The sequence below is a fragment of the Taeniopygia guttata genome, chromosome Z, assembly GCF_048771995.1.
Source record: "Taeniopygia guttata chromosome Z, bTaeGut7.mat, whole genome shotgun sequence".
Lineage (NCBI taxonomy): Eukaryota > Metazoa > Chordata > Aves > Passeriformes > Estrildidae > Taeniopygia > Taeniopygia guttata.
Window position 1 is genome coordinate 31,306,592 of NC_133063.1, and position 17,264 is coordinate 31,323,855.

The window sequence follows — 17,264 nt, forward strand, 5'->3', positions numbered from 1 at the left end:
CTCGCGGCCGGGCCGGGGGATTACCGCCGGCGGCAGCGCCGGGGGCCTCGGCGCGGGGGATTAGTGTATTTAGCGCTGCTCGCTCCTGCTCCCGGTGGGATCGGCTCTGAGACAGGGATTAGCGCAGCCAGCGACCACCGAGGCGGGGCTGAGAGGGTGGGAAGGGGGAAAAGGCGACAAGCAGACGGCCAGCCGCCAGCTGTGGCCCCCGTTCCCGCTCCCCCCCGGGGGACGCGGGAGATGCGCCCAAGGGGGCACGGCCCGCCCGGCCGCGTGCGCAGAGTTCGCTGTCGCGCCGGGCTCCGCAGCAGCCCCAGATCCCGCGGAGAGGCGGCGAGTCCTTAGGGGGCTGCAGCCGGCTGCCCCTGTCCCACTCCGTGCTCTCGCCGCTGCCACGGGCGTCTCCTCCCCCCTCGCCGCATCTCCGCGCCCTGCAGGCGCGGAACGACCGTAATGGTTGGAGGCGGCGACAGCTCCGAGAAGAGGGCGAGAGCAGTGGGGCGGCGAATCCCCTCCGCAGACACCTGCTCGCCGTAAGCCCGGTGACGCTCGGCACCAGCCCCAAGGTGTCGCTGGCAGCAACGCGGCGCTCAGCGAGCCCCAGACGGACGCAGGAACACCGCACGGCCCCTCCGCGCCTCGCCCAGGCTCCCTCACGCCTCGCCCGGCGCCGCCGCGGCCCCGCCCCCGGCCCGGCCCCCTCTGGGCGGGGCGGCCGCGCGCGTGCCCCGCCCGTGGCGGCGGGAGGGGCGGGGCGGGGAGCGGGGCGCGCCCGCCCGTCCGCCCGCCCGCCGCGCTCCAGTCCGGGCTTTGTCTCCGCCTCCGCCGGCGGAGCCGCGTCCCGGGGACCGCGGGCGGGCAACGGGAGACGAGGAGAGGAGGGAGAGACAGCGGCTCCCGCGTCCTCGCCGCGCACTGTCCGATGCCCGGCAGCTCGAGGTTAGCAGCGACTACGCTTCCCTGCCGTGGCACAGCGAGTACTTCCAGCCTCGGAGTTTTCCTGAAGCAGCCGTGAGCACTTTTGGTAGAGAGGGACCAGCAGACCCCGAAATGACTTTCCTCCCGAGGCTCGACTGAAGGGGACTTATTGGTGTGGAACCGTAGTGGAATTTGGGTCTGGAGAGGAGTTGCTAACGCTTTTTTTTTCCTTTTTTTTGTCTTTTTTCATTTTTTATTCTTCTGTCTGATCACTCACCTCTTCGTCCATCATTGGAAATGAACAAATTGCGTTTTCAATTCAGAAAGTAGAAATATTAAATATACCATCCCCCGGGAAGCACACATGTAGTAATGACAAAGGATTGCAAAGGAGAGAGTGGCTCCAGTTTCCCAGAGAGATCCCCTAAAATGGATTACTAAATGGGACACTGCATCAGCTAGTTGTCCTCTAGCTGCCCAGATACATGCACCGAAAAGGTACAGTACCCCCCTGTTCGTACCCCTACCTTATGTTTTGGGATTGCTTGCAAGGGGAGGCTCACGGATCGCCCGGCCGGCTCGGAATGAGCGAGGGTGGTGGTGTGTGGTTTGAGGCAGGCTGCCTCTGCCTTCTGTCTCGACATCGTTTGCAGCGCCTAGGGAGGAGAGCCGCCCGCAAGTGCATACGCTGGGCTTGCTGTTGTCACTTTCCCGGCATCTCGTGGCTTCGTCTTTTTTTCCTTTTTTTTATTTGCCCCCCATCTTTCCCGCCCCCCCCCCCTCCCGATTGCTTAACATGTTATCCTCCCTCCTCTAGCCCTTGGCACGGCTTGCATGCGCTGTGCTGGATCTCCTCGCCTCCCATCCCCGAACCCGTATTGGCAAAGGGTCACACCCGCCCAGGCACCGTGGGGAGCCGGGCGGCCGCGGGACGCCGCTGCCAGGGCCGCCGCCGAGGCCGCCGGGCGCGTACCCCGGGGCCTCCGGGCATCGTGTGGGGCTGGGTGGTGGGGTCTTTGTTACAAGAACTATGTGTGCGCTCCGTGTAGAGGCGTAACCCCACCGTCGCTGCTGTTCCCGCGGTGTAGCTGGGTTGCGGCCGATATATTTATTTATTGGTTTTTTTTTTTTTTCCCCGAGGCTGGTGCTGCTTTTTGGGGGAAGTGGCCGGGAATCGAGGCAACTTCTTCCGCGGAGCAGCCCTAGGCGCAGCCGCGGGCTTTGTTCGCGATCCCGGGCTGGGGCCGCGGGCTCACCTTCCCGCCCGCTCCCCACGGACAGTGGCCGCTTTCCCCTCCGCCCTGGCCCCGGTGAAGGTGGGCTGCCGGCTGCCCTCCCTCAGCCCCGCGAAGGCTGGTTCTGGGGTAGGGATGCTCCCCGCCCCTTTCTGCCGGGCGCCTCAAGCCTCTTCCCCCGCGGGCCGGCGGCTCTGCCAAGCCGCTTCTCCTTTGCCGTGGAGCGCAGGCAGACGGGCTGGCCAAGGCCAGACCCCTCCGTGTCCGCCCGGCGGGCGGGAAGCCGTGCGAGGCAGCGCAACTCTTGTCCCTCCGCCCAGCACTCGCTCGTTCAGCCCCTCTCCGCCCTCGGGCTCTGGGCCAAATGGAGAAACGGTGGAAAAGAGAAAAGTTTTTTAATAGCGAGTAACAGGGCTGGCCCTGCAGGAGAGGCTGCAGGCTGGCGACGCGGCGCCCCGCAAACGCCCCACGCCGTGGCGGACCGATGGGGCCGGCGGCGGGGCGCGGGGACGCCGGGCGGGGACGGGGAGCGGGGCTCCTTCCTGCCGCGGATGCTGAGGTTGGGAGGAATGCCGAGGAGGGGACAGCATGATGCTGAGGTGAGGAAAGTATGCTGAGCATGGAACAGGATAGTACTGAGCAGGGAAGGGATTTCAACCTGCACGCACACACCCTGTCCCCTTATCTGCACGGGCAGGGAAGGCTTCCAGCTGAGGGCAGGGTGCTTTCGGAGGCTGTGCCTCCGTCTGCGGTGCGCTGGCGACGCGGCGCCGAGGCACGGGGGGCGGCGGCGGAGACTCGGGCAGCCCCTGGGGCGGCCGAGGGTCAGCACCGCCCCTCGCTCCGCCACCAGGGAGGGCAGTGGAAAGTTTGGGTCTCCATCACGCGTGAGGAAAGTACCTGCTTCTTGCGAGGGCTCGGTCGTCCCACCGCCCCTTTCTCCGTACCTGACTGCCTGGCTGTCCGAGGGAGGCGTTCCCGGGGGTGGACCGGACGGCATGCGGATAGAGGGCTGGCGGGGGAAGCGGGGCTTAAGCTGCAGCCCGGTCAGTTGCAGTGGAGATGCCCTTCTGCCTGTCGCCACCGCCTCTGTCCTGCCTGACTCTTTGGGTGAGTCGCAAGGCAGTAACTGCTGGGTTTCCCTTAGGCAAATGGCTCTGTCTTTTTCTAGCCTTGGCCGCTTGTTCAGGGGATAATTTGTTCTCCTGTTTCTCTCCCGAGCTAATTGCTGCCTTTGAAGTTTATAAACATGCACGTTTGTGTCAGCGTCTGTGCAGCACGGATGTTTCTGTTGCTGCAGAAAATTATTTTACTGATGGATCAGCAAAACATAAAGGTTTTAGTTAGCTGTGATAAACTGTAAAAGATACTAATTCCTGGTGCTGCAAGCAAGGTGAATGCTTCATTTTCTATAGGCGCACACCCAGCATGCAAGTGTTGTAAATAACAAAGTGCTATGTGTCCACAACCATTTTCTGTCACAGGGCTGCCCGAAGTTGCTTATTATTCTACATAGATTCTTCTAAATTGTTTTGTATCATCCAGCAATGATATAATTACTAACCTGACCTCAAAGACAGTAGCTAAATGTGTGATTTTCCCTACTGTCTTTGCAACAATTAATTCATGCTTTTGGTGTACATTCATTTAATTGAAGTGTCATCCAGTAAACCAATCTCATCCAAGTAATCTTTACTTGGTAATTAAATCCTTTGACATCAGTATGACAAAATCCAGTGCAGTCAGGCTCTTTTGATTCAAAATTCAATTCTCAAAATTAATTGAGATTTTGTAGCTTTCTCTCATGGTAAGATTAATGCAGCTGTTATCATGCTCAGGGTTTCCTCTGCCATATTTTCATATTAGAAATGATCTTGCTGTGGCTAGCCTTTTTTTTTTTTTTTTTTTTTTTTTTTTTTTTATAATGAGACTATTCTAGTGTATTGTGACGAAATTCAGGTCTGCTCCAACAAATCTTTCTTGGAATTGCCTTGAACGTGGTTGAAAGCAAGTACGTGATACAGTAGAGTCGGGAAGGCTTGTCATTATTAAAGAAGTACAGTTGCCAAGGTGTTTCACTCTCTAGAGTATTCTTTTATCTAATAGGAGCCTGGTTTTAATATCGTAGCTTCTCATAAGTTACAAGACAGAACTAACTCTCTTTAAAGCCAAATAATTTCATATGCATAAAAAAGTTGATTTCTGTTCTCCACCACTCTTCACTGGAGACAATCCTTGGCATTCATGGAAGCTTAGCTCAGGAGCAGCATGCCCAGATGAAATTTCTCCCTAAATGCTAAATAAAATTTAAAACAGTAAGTAATACTGTAATGTATATTTGCAACATTTGCTTTTCATGTACTAGGCACGAAAGGCTTGAAGCACAGGTGAATGCTTTCAGGGACTACAAACTAGGCAGTCACAGATGTTCTGTGTGTTCTCAATTAGTTTACTTGAAAACTGTATATTCTTGCTTAAAGGCAAACCAGACTTATCAACTGAACTCATATTACTTGAACCAAAAATAATTGGGCACTGATATGTATGACATCTAGTTAGCATTTCTAGCTGCTTGAGGATGAAAGTGAATATTAGCCATAGTCTCTTCTTTGTTTGTAAATAGAAGATTGCAGATACCGTGTTAAGACTGAAGAAGGAGGTGGATCAAGCTAAGAATGTCGAGTTGCCTTAATTAAATTTTTGAAAGGAATTTAAAAAAAAGAGAAAAAGGGAAGGATTGAGATCAAATTAATGACCTGTGAAAAATCCAGACTACAACTGTTTGCATTAGAAAGGAAGTAGGTGATTGTGAACTTGCTTGTGCATGTTTTGTGAAGGGAAGGGGAAATTTGTCATCTTGTTTCGAAGAGCCATACATAAATACACATGAAAGGAGCTCACATGGTTTACAGCAGGGGAGACATAAAATGTTTTAGGATTAAATTGACCTGAGCTAATACATGTCTCACATCTAGCTTCTTTGCGAGATGTCATTGTTATACTCTCATTGTTATACTTTCATTGTTTTACTACTGAAACAAATGTTTGGTGTATAGTACCTGATTCCCATTCTGTAGCACAATGCCGAGCACAAACAAATCCTGAAATTCTGGAAAACAACATTTAAATTATATTAGATCCAGCATATGCTAGAGAAGTTGAACTGTTCAAAACCAGAAGTTTTCACTATCCTAATTTGATACAGATGCTGCAGTATTTGACCTGCTACTATTCATTTATTGATGAAGTAAATCTTTAGCTCTCACCTTTTGCAGTCTCATTCACCCAAGTAAGCTTTGCTGACCCAGGAAAGCCTTGTCTGTCAGAGCAGTTTTCTAAGAGAAAACGCAGTTGCTGAAGTATTACTTAAATATGGACTTTTTTTTTTTTTTTTTTTTTTTTTTTTTTTTGTGTTTAAGCTCCAAACTGAAAATACTGTTCTCTGCTGGGAGTCAATACTTGCTAAGGACCTGAAGCTATCCTGTGAGTACATTTGGTCTGGACTGATCCTTAATGTTATTAGTCAGACCTAGACCTGTGTGTCATGGAGCAAGTCACATCCAACAAATTGTGACAACCTTTGTTTAACAGAGCAACAGAAAAGAGTGATAAGCAGTGCTTTTTGCTGGCAACCATTTGAGCATTTTATGTTCATAAATTCTGTGTATCAGGATTATTCTTAGGTGGATGAGACATTTTGACAGCAAGATAAAGTCAATAGCAGAGACCGACTACTGATCAACTATATACAGTAACTATGAACAGTGTTCTAACGCAGAAGTAATCAGCTGGAGAAAAGCCTGGACCTGAGCCTGGCAGATCTCTAAGGAATTTTTTTGGTTTTGGGCTGTTGCACTAGTTTTCTAAGTAAGGAACTTAGTAAGGGTTAAATGTGCATAAGATCTGTGATGGTAAAAGTGGACTACTCCAGTTCAAGTGCAAACCTGGCAGAGCAGAGTTTGTATGCCTCTATTTTCTTTATGTTCTATGTTACCATGGCCATGGAAATAATTGAGTGTTTATGTTTCTGCAGTGTTAAGAGATCTCTAACTATCCGTGGTGAGGGTTGTTTTGGGTTTTGGGTCTTGACTGCAACATGTCAATATGGCAGCACATGCCCAAGGCATAGCTTTAGGTTTTAAAGGGAAGAGTGCCACCTACTGTGTTATAATTTTAAGTATTGCAGCTCCTGTATGTCTTGTGGAGTTCCCAAGCCTCTCATTTACTTATTTTGTCCTAGCCTCTGGAACATGTGGAAGGATTCAGAATTAATGTGGTATGGGAATGAAGGGAGAGAAAAAAATAGAAAATGAGTACAAAATTAGGGACTTCTGGAAATCTTAGGAGGGGCTCTTTGAAGGACAGGCATACATAGAAATATTTGCAGCTTTTGTAATTTCTTGTAAAGTCTGCTAATGATGGAAATAGGGAAGGGGATTTCCCCCAAGAAAATAATAATGTTCTCAGCTTTCATGCACCAGATCAACATGCCCTCTGAAATCTGAAGTTTAACTCTGGCTATTGTTTAATTTAAAAAAAGTAGAATTCACTTAAAAAAACACAATAAACAAGCAAAGAAAAAGCCGAGCAACAATGAAAGCCAGCTTTCAGAAAAGGACGAAGATGATAAAAACCCTGGATGAATTTTCTTGTAATTTGCTGCAAAATCTCATGAAGTCTTTCCTAGTATAGAAGTGTTGTTATTTATCAGCCCAAAGGAGGGTTGTAATAATGCTTGATGTGAATACAGAGTCATTTTTGTATGAAAGAAGTTTTTCCCCAAGCCCCAGAGTGTTTCTTTAGTGATTGAAATAGAGATGTAAGATAAAGTAGCTAAACCAGCTATTAACAGAACTGCCAGTTGCTGTATCTCAAGAGTGAAGACATATGGTAATTCACTACATTCAGTGATGACCTTTCCTTTAAAAATATTGTTAATAATAGGCACTTTCATGTAAAGTATTTATATAACACAAAATTCACGTATCATGGACTACTCTGTGCCATTTTTGTTAGTGGCAGGTTTTTAGTTTGTTTTGGTTTTTTTTTTTCTTTTTTTTTTTTTTTCTTTTTAGCTACTGACAAAACTGCTGCTGAGAAACTTTCCACAGCAGTACACTTTTGTAATATGCCTGCAGTTCTGAAGTGAAAGAGTTTCTGGGGGCAGGTGCACAGCATTGCTGCATCTCTCTGACAGAGCAACATTGGCCCTGTCCTCAGGATGGGAAGCCTTTGGGATCATCTCCCTCGTCCTTCCCAGGTAGAGCCATGCCTTGACTGCAGCATTACAGCCTTTCCAGGAAGCAGGCAAAAAAAAACAACAAAAAAAAACATTCCTATGTTTTTATGATCTCTGTAACCACTGGTTTTGTTATGACCTTCCATGTCAGTCTGAGAATATCTAGTTGGATGAAGACTAACCTACTAGTACTTTTACTGGCAATAATAGCAGAAGTTTCCTTATGTGCTTAAAAAGAAAGGTATTCCTAACTGTCACTGATTTTGTAATGATCCTGATAGACTCAGGGACCTTCTAACAATGAGAATGTGTAGAGTATATAATAGGTATGCTCAGGCGTTCCAATTCAGCAGATGGAAAAAATACTCTCCCATAGGAATTACCAACACAATGGGAAAAACTGCATCCAACTATACTCTTTACTGCACCAAACATTATTTCTACTTTGCTATCTATGGCTTCTCAGTTTCACTTAGATGTTCTATATGAGTATTCTTCATATGGCTTTTATACGTGAATAAAAGATTTCATATGTTGCTTTCTTCACTGTTGCTCATTAACATTTATCCATTACTTGCTCTTGAGGCAGCCGTTCATTGAAATGTTAATGAGATTTTGAACAGTTTATAGTTCCATAGGGTTTTTTTGTTTGGGTTTTTTGTGTTTTTTTCTTTTTTTCTGCAGAAAAAAAAATCTGGTTTTGTTGATGCCTATCAAAATCTAATTTTTATTGGTAGATTGAGATGGATTCTATGCTAATTCTTCCTGCGTTCCTGAATTATGGCCTAGCGAGGCACTATCACTGGGATTTTCATCTATTAATCATGGAAGCTGCTTTCTTATTCTGTTGCCATAGTTTCAGTGCCTCAGATAGTGTTGGGGTGCCTTGGGAAAGGCTTACGATACATTCGGACTTGCAAGCCTTGCAGTTATTTTGGCAGTAGAAGTGCTCTGAAGGATCAAGAGAACAGCATCCAACATTATTCAGAGTTGGATTAAAAGCGGAAACTTCTGGATATGTCTCTCTGGACCTTGTTATGTGAATGTCCAGCTGATATTTGCTCCTGAGATTTGCTTTTTGTTCTGTCTTGCTGGTAAAATCATACACTTCAGAGACTAATGGCTACCTTTATCCATTGCAAGAACAAAAAAGGCTTTTAATTAGTTTTTCTGATAAATGGTTGGGTAAATTAGGGCATTTAAGGTTTCCTAAGCAATCCAGGTAATTTGTTTTACATTCCCTTTTAACCTAGCTACATACAGTATGATACCACGTTTAAAACTGAGTTAATGTTTGTTGCTATTTTAAATTGAATAAGACAAGAAATATCTTTTTGTTAGCTGTAGAACAGCTTGAATTGCCATGTAGAAAAAAGGAAATTAACTTTTTTCAGATAGAACTAAAGCTCTTTCAGCTCTGTTTTGGCACTGGCAGTATTTTTTCAGTGTTTTTTCAATATTTGTTCATAAACTCAGCATTAAAACATACATACATTGAGAAAAGAGAGCTGTGAGATGTTAGAAATAGGGTTTTTGATGAAAGAGAAAAATGGTAAAGTGGTAAATATGTCTAACAGAAAAGTAGCTGAAAGATTGACTTGGTAATGTAGTGCTCACTATCAACTGACTTCTCTGTTATGCATAATATAAAATTATACAAAAACATATTCCAGTAAGCAAATAGTAGTTTCCTTTTTATTTTCCCATTCAGAAAAAAAATCTGCGTCACTTCTGTATGATCAATAGTAAGCCACATGTTTGACCAGATATTTAAATCCCAATTCTTCTGCATTTTAGTGTCTCTAGAATGATGTGATGTCTCTCCAGTTCTAATGGAGCAATTTGAGGCTAGCACAGAGACCCTTGCTAAGTATCTTCTGTTTACAACTACAGAAAAACCAGTCTTGACTAATCAAATCCAAGTATAATCTTAAAACTATGTACAGTTGAGATTAAAGAATTCAGTATAATTTGAATTAATCAGGAAAACAGCAATGTTTATGCTTTCATATGGTTAGTTTGCCCTCAAAGATTAGTTATAAATCTTCAGCTTGGGACTTTACAACCCAATCTTGTTAATTTTTCAAATGAGATCAACAAGCAGATTGAGAACATGTACGTGTTATATGTAAACCTCAGAAGCCCTACAAATTGAACAAATTAAGTCTAAAAATTTGACATGAATTTTACAGTTTCATTTGTTGGTAGATGCACAAAAATCTGTATTTGTAATTTTATACTTTCACATAATATGGAATTTTCTGGTTTACAATCTTCTGGATCTGTGTTTTATACACATATTTTGTGCAAAATTAATCCTAGTCTTTTTTCTGGTAAACTCAGAATGTGTATGTGTCTATTAGACTGACAGTATAATATGCCTCCATCATTTTGTATTTCCATTTGGAAGGGAGGTAGTGATGGAGTAAGAATATTGTAACAGTGAGGAAATATCTTGGGTCAAAAGCTGTAGAGGTACAAATTCCGCTGTGATTTTTTTTCCTCAGAATGTATTGTATTTATTTTCAGGTTAGGTATAGGATCCCCCTGCATAGAAATTAATTTAAGCAGTTCTGTAAGGAACATTTGTACCTTTTTTTACACTGGTGGGTTTTTTTTTTTTGGTTGGTTGGTTGTTTTTGTTTGTTTGCTTGCTATAGGTTTTTTTGCCTCCAAGAAGGAAAAGTGAGTGGTAAGTCAATACTCAGTATAAAGAGCCAGTCTGGTTCCTATTGGAGGGTAAAAATGTATTTCAACTCAGCACCTATCAACAAGCCCTTATGCTGTTTAGAGTTCAGTATAAAACTACAGAATGATTTAGGTAGGAAAGGTCCATGAAGATCATGAAGTCCAACCCTTAATCTAACACTGCTGAGTCCACCACTAAACCGTGTACCTAAAGCCTGTATCTACACATCTTTCATAAAACTCTATGTATCTTTTAAATACATGAGTTGGTGACTCAGCCACTTCCCTGGGAGTATTTTTTTTAGTTTACTTATGGTTGATAATAAATGTTCTTCTGCATCCCCAAATAGCTGAATTTTAGTATCAACTATACTAATCTTATTGAGAAAAGAAAGCAATAATTTCTGTGAAAATAATTGTGTCTTTTAAGCAATGTCACAGCATTTGCTTTGCAAATCTCATATATGCTCAATAGCATCTTACTACCGGAATGTTCCTGGAAGGTTGATGCTTGTCTTGGGCTGTATGCTTATGAGCAAGCAGAGGAGAGAAGGACTGTGCCCCGTTCAGCCTCAAAGCTCCCCAGTGCCTGCAGCTGGTAGGGGGTGCAGGGGGAGCACGCCCATCCCACCGGTCCTTTGGAGCAGGTGGATGGTGAAGAATGGTTGGAGGGCAGCTGGAGCTCTGGCCTGCATGCCTGGGTTTGTGTGGGAATCCTGTCCCAAAGCACCACGGCAAGGAAAAGGAAGGGATGACACGCCTTTTCTGACAGATGCTCCACATGTGGGGCACAGCCTGGTGTCTGTTGCCTTTGGGCAAGAGTCCCTCAGGATTATCTCTCTTGAGTGGTACTTCACGCCATGAGCATGGCTAAATGCAGCCTCATATTTGAGTCAAAAATGCCTTTTTTAATCATATAGAGAGGATTAGAGGCTGTTCAGCTGCAATCTTGAACTTCGGGTCATAGTCTTTATATTACTGGCTTTTCATCAGAGCTCTCTAATGAAAGAAGGGCATCGTGTATTAAAATCAGCTTCTGAATTTAATTTTCTGTATGAACAAAATTTGGTACTATGTGTATAAACTTCTAATGGCACTCAACCCATTCCACTTCTGAATAATTTGTATTCACCAATTACAAATGCACAGCTTTTGCAATTACAACTTACTGATCCAAACCATATTAAATCAGAATTTAAAAATGTCCTATACTCTGTTATATTACTATGATTTTGTAACAACTCATGTAAGAACTGTGTCCCTGCAGTCGAACTTTGTTTTCTAGAAATATGTTGTTCAGAATTTTTGTTTTGGGTTTTGGTTGGGTTGGGAAGAAATTTAAGTAGAAATGTATGTGAGGTTTTGTGGAGAAGTAAGAAGACAAACTTTAAAGTAGTGATACTTTAGAAAGCTTTTTTTCTTTCACCCAGTGAAATTATTCTTGACTTGGAATAGGAATTTGTTTCTCTTTAAAAGGAAACGAAGAACTAAATCCTCAAAGATCTGCTCTGGGAAAAGGAAATATTTTTGCATGAGCTACTACACTTTTTCATTATTATCTGCAAGGTGTTTCCTTTTAATTCTGCTTTAGGGAAGTTCATCATGTTCAGAAACTGATTAATTATATCATGAGATGCGTATATTTCAGGGTGGTGTCTTCTTTTTTGCTTTATCCTGTTCTATGTGTAAGACATAGACATGCTGCCAGAGCACTTCCTTTCCCAAGATAAAAAAAAAAAAAAAAAAAAAAAAGAGAGAGAGAGATCCTGTTCTCATTCAACAACACATATAGTCCAAAAGGCAAATTTATCCAACATCAAGCTAACAGCCTCAAGGTGTGAGATAAAGGCTGGTGACTGTATGCTTGTGAGAAAAATGCTGTTTTGATTTGTCAAAACATTAAGAGTGTACATACATGTGTAAAAGTGACAGAGAAAAACTTTGATAATATAAGGCAACTCGTGGAATAGAGTAAGTTCTCTGATGCATAAATTTTATTTCCTTTTCAGTGTGTGCCTTTTACATTGGTAACTTTTTGTTTGTGTTAGTCTTTGTCATAATCTCTCTTGTGTAGCTGAAATCCTGGCGATAGCATCATTTGCCAAAAAAAAAAAAAAAACAAAAACCAAAACAAAACAAAAAAACACCAAAAACAGAAAAAAAACCCAAAAAACCCAAACCAAACAAAAAGACCCACAAAAAACCTCAAAGAAATAACACGCAACTCAAGTCTTGTTTATGTGAGAGAGGCAATTCAGCCAGGTCCTTCCTGATAACATGTTGATATGACTAAATGCTGTTGATGTTCTGCAAAGGGATGGAAAATGTAGACTATATCATGCCTGCTGATGTCTGAAGTGATCTGTAAGAACACTTTCATTGAATTATTTTCGATAGAAAATCAATTCATTAGACCTTTAATTTTTTTTCTCACAAATGGTCAGTAATCTCTTTTAGATTGAAGCAGATAAAAGAATTCATTGTTGTCACAGCCAAAGAACTTCAAGAACTTTTCAAATCCTGGAACAATTACACGGATGCTTAACCACTGCATTTTTTAGAAGCACTACTCCTCACATCCTCCTTTGTGTCAGGCTCAAATATCCAACTATCTATTCAAAGTGCCCTGAGTTTATATGGACATGTCATCAGAACCAATTACATTGTTTATATGTATAAATTAAGAGGAGCTGGATGGAGACAAGAAAAAATACAGGTTAGCAAGATCTAACTTTTGATCTGTTAGCATCAAACAGAAAATTGAGGGTAGAGTTTCGCTTCAGATTGCATCTCCATGTTTATTTACTAGGCATGGAGTTTGTCTAGAAGAGCTAACCTCTGACATGTTCGTATTGGTGGCATAGACATTGCTGACTTTATTAGGAGTTATTAATTGCTGATTTTTTTTTAGGAACTTAAGTCACAAGCTCAAAATACCAATAACAATAAATAAGAGTATCAAAACAATCAAGAAGTCATGGGACAGCAATGGATCTGTAAATTGAATTAGTATTTTAGCTTCAAAGATCCAAGTACTGGAAATTTTTCAACAGTAAACCAGAGAACATGTTAGTAGGGGGGCTGGTGTGCTACTTTGCTGCTGCACTGCCTGCTTCTAGATAGTCATTGTATGACAGCCTGCTCTAACAACTACCCACATTTAAATAGCAGGGTTGTGTAAGAATGAACACAACACATTTACCGAAATGCATTTAGGGTGGGGAGATCCTGAAATATTCCAGCGGGTGGAATACACTGACAGAGAATATGTCGCATTTTCATTAGACTTCTCGTCAAATCTTGGAAGGAGGCACAGTAACTTTTCTTCCTGTTACAGAGTGGCCTTATAAATTGCTACAGATTTCAAGAGAACAATAACATTCCCTTTTTTGATACAGTTTTTAATGCAGGGGCACAGCTGTAACTAATAGGGTAATGGCTGGAGGAACCGGCGAAGAGCTTGGTCACATACATTGTTACGCTGAACGTGAGAAGCGCTTGTCTAATTCTCGAAGTTGGCCGCGCTCTCCTCCGCATGCCGCCTGCCCTCTTGTGTCTGAGCAGCTCCGTGCAGGCGCCGCGGGGGCAGCGCGGGCGGGCGGCGCAAAACGCGCGGCGGCACCGGCAGCGAGCGGCGGCACCGGCCGCGCTCCTCAGAGGCGCTCGCCTTGCCTCTGCCTGCCTGTACGGTGTGCTGCCTAGCCTTGCTGCTTCGTTTGCAGCGTAAAAAGCAGAATAGTTTTCATCTCACACAGAGGCAGGAACATCAGAAAGTGGGTTAGCCAAACTGATGTGCAAAAAAGCTCTAGCAGTGAATCTGAAGAGATGGGTAGAGGCTGTAATGTATATGATTAAAGTGAAACATGCTGCCTACACAGAGAATTGCTAACAAGATTCTTTCACAGCTTTCATGTCTCAGCCCCGCTTTTACAGAAAATAAATTCATGTTTGGTTTCAGTGGGTGTGCCGTTTGGCTCAGCCCTACAGGATAGATAAGACGCTCAAACAAATGCAACCAATTGAACACAGAATACTACAATTTGCACTGAGCAGAAACAAGGGCCGTGCTTATTAGCAAAATGGTGTCCCAGATTAACATTCACTTTCTTTATCTCAAGCTTCTTTTTTCTTAGTGGCTTATTGTTCAATACTCATAGGGCAGGGATGCTGAAAGCACAGCGAGAGGAGAGGAGAGGAGAGGAGAGGAGAGGAGAGGAGAGGAGAGGAGAGGAGAGGAGAGGAGAGGAGAGGAGAGGAGAGGAGAGGAGAGGAGAGGAGAGGAGAGGAGAGGAGAGGAGAGGAGAGGAGAGGAGAGGAGAGGAGAGGAGAGGAGAGGAGAGGAGAGGAGAGGAGAGGAGAGGAGAGGAGAGGAGAGGAGAGGAGAGGAGAGGAGAGGAGAGGAGAGGAGAGGAGAGGAGAGGAGAGGAGAGGAGAGGAGAGGAGAGGAGAGGAGAGGAGAGGAGAGGAGAGGAGAGATATTTCATGCTCTTCAAATATTGTTTTTCCTCCTCTTCAAACAGAAGCATAGATATTGCTGCAAGCCATTTAATAGTTTCTGGCAGTAATTCTACCACATCCCCTTGCTCATATGAAGTATATTTTCTGTAGCTCAAAAGACTATTTAAATACTCTCTCATGTTTAAAGAGTTTCCAGAATTATCTGAAGTTTTTGCAAGATGCAGAAAAATAGACTGCAGCAGCTGTATGTTGTTACAGTGTTAAGAAATAAAATAAAGAAATGGTAATTCAAGTAATTCTTTTTAAAAAATTTTAATTATTTTTAAAAAACAGCTAAAAACAGGCTTGATCCACAAAGCAAAGGTAGCTTTAACTTTCAATTGTTCAATTGATCTTTTATTATTATTAATTTATTGAGAAATATTGTGCATTTATATAAGAAATTTTACCTCATATCAGTCCCATGTGAACTCAGGGGTTATTTCAAATCATTTCATTTGCATCTTCCTTGAGACATAACACCTTTCAGTCTTCATTTTCTTTACAATAGTCATTATGGATCCAGGGAGGATAAAAAGATGGATTTTGGAAGGTTTTTCATTTAGACATCCAAGAGTTACTTATGCATTAAGGACTCAAGCCCAGGTGTTCAAGTCTTGATAAAAAGGACTTGCAGAGGTTAGCATGTTCTGGGGTTTTGTTTGTTTATTTGGTTGGTTGGTTGTTTTTTTACTATAGAAAAATACATATGGAAAAGGTTTTGTGTTTGGACTAACTTTGCTCCCAGTCCTGCTGATTTCTTCAGGTCCCCACAGGCTGATGAATCAGCAGAAGGACACAGCTGGCTGATCAAGATGCCTCTGGTTACACGCATTGATTTTAGGCTTCTTCTGGCTTTAAGCCTGTTTGTGTTGTGTCCCTACCTAGATCCATTTTGCCAGGTTACTATGGATTTGTATCTGGGGAAGACCTTTCTGAAATGCGGCATGTTTGTACTTGCACCGTGCAATTGCTCCATGGACAGATGCTTGCTCCTGACCTGAGTTCACACCGCTTAACTCACACATCAAGTCTTGGATTTGCAAGCCCACAGGTGTTTTTAGGCAGAGCCTTGAGTAAAAAGTTGTTGACATTGTGTGTAGAAGGAAGGCATTGTGTTAATAAAGAAAACTCTTAGTTCTTCAGTCTCATCTGATCAGGTCTCACCTGAAAAAAAAAAAAAAAAAAAAAAGAGCAAGATTTTCTTGTTTCAATGTGTCATGACTAAAATGTCAATAGGCCTGATGGTAAACCAAACTTTGCATTTGTTTATTTAGATCTCTACTTTGTGCAGGTTCATAACTTCAGGTCTGAAGAAGTCAAGTCCGGGAGCCAGTTCCTCTCAGTACAAACCTCAGACTCACACTGTCTGCCCCAAGACCATCTAAATATTCACTGAATAGCCTGGAAAGTAGGGAGGTTGGAGAGTGCACTGGATTTTGGGGACAGCAAACAACTGATGAAGAATGTATTGTAGCACAAGTCATCCTTCTGAGAGTGGTGCATCAACAGTCCTGGCTTTGTAGGCAACACACTGCCTACAGAGCTTGGGTCTTGCTGATTTAGACAAGGAAAAGTGCTTTCTGCAACAATGTGATGAAACCAGCTAGAATGAAACACAAGCACCACTGACTGACAAGGTGGCTCTTAGTAACTAGTTAGGCTGATTCTGTTTTGAGAAGTAAGTGGGGTTGTTTGTGAAATTTTATAACAGACTCATGATGGAAACTGATCTCCCAAGAGTATACAGAGTATTTCCATCAACATCCAACAGGTGAAACTGCGTGAAACAGAGTCAGGGTTGTAGACTTAGAAAACACCAGGACATCTTCAAATCACTGCCAACATTCCCTGCTTAAAACACCTTTGCAACTTTACCTTATACTGTGAGATATAAAAAAAGATGGAACTTATTTCTGGAACCTACAGGTCTAAATGGAAAATTAAGGACAAGATGTCTACCTTAACTGCAGGAAAAATTCTCACTTTTTATCAGTTCAAATGAAGTCCTTTCCTTGAACTGAATACATCATACCTAATGCATATTCTCAGCCTTAACTCAGCAGGCAAAAGATGACAAGCTGTGTTGTCCTGCTTAAGGATATATCAGAGGAGAATAAGTAATAGAGAATTTATCTACTTCAACATTTGTGGTGTCTTTGAAGTGCTAATAATATTTGTAAAAGTTTATATGTCAGGTTAACGCTCGCTCTGTGAGCTTGCAAGAGAGATTGTAAGCAATGAATAATTTGCAGATTTATTTTTTTCCTCCATAGTAAAACCACTAAGATGGTCCCAGTTGAGGTGTCACTCTAACTTGACCACTTTTTTTTTTTGACTGAATATTCAGTCAAAGTATTTTAATAATGAGAAAGTTGTTTCTGACAGATGCTTCCAGTGAACTAAATTGAAGGTAAATTTATGGAGTCATATCAGTGTTTTTGTTATATGTAATCTCTCAAAATCATTATCTTTGAAAAAATAACATAAAGACGAAGTCAACAAGAAACCCAAAAGTCTTGAAATTATGAGTGGATGCAGCTGTATTACCATACTACTCTTGCTAACTCCCAGCTTCCCCACGAGTGATGGGACAAACACAGATGTTTGAGTAATTTTTAAGGAAAAAATGGTTATAGGAGGCAAGGAAAGTAGTTGTAAAGGCAAAGCTGAGAAGTGGAAGATTT

General features: G+C 43.1%; 1 protein-coding gene across 11 annotated transcripts in view; it reads left to right on the forward strand.

The window, feature by feature from the left end:
- Window positions 1-753: 753 nt before the first annotated feature.
- The window catches only part of SEMA6A (semaphorin 6A), a 129,761-nt gene continuing 113,250 nt past the window's right edge, over window positions 754-17,264 (forward strand). For 4 of the 11 annotated variants that reach the window (XM_032744535.3, XM_032744536.3, XM_030258982.4 and 1 more), the window contains exon 1: window positions 756-1,416. The gene's annotated coding sequence lies outside the window, so the exon portion shown is untranslated. Of the gene's footprint in view, window positions 1,417-2,626; window positions 2,753-3,069; window positions 3,264-5,572; window positions 5,637-17,264 lie in introns of those variants that run through there. The other 7 variants (XM_012577819.5, XM_030258981.4, XM_030258983.4 and 4 more) reach the window with 5 other exon arrangements.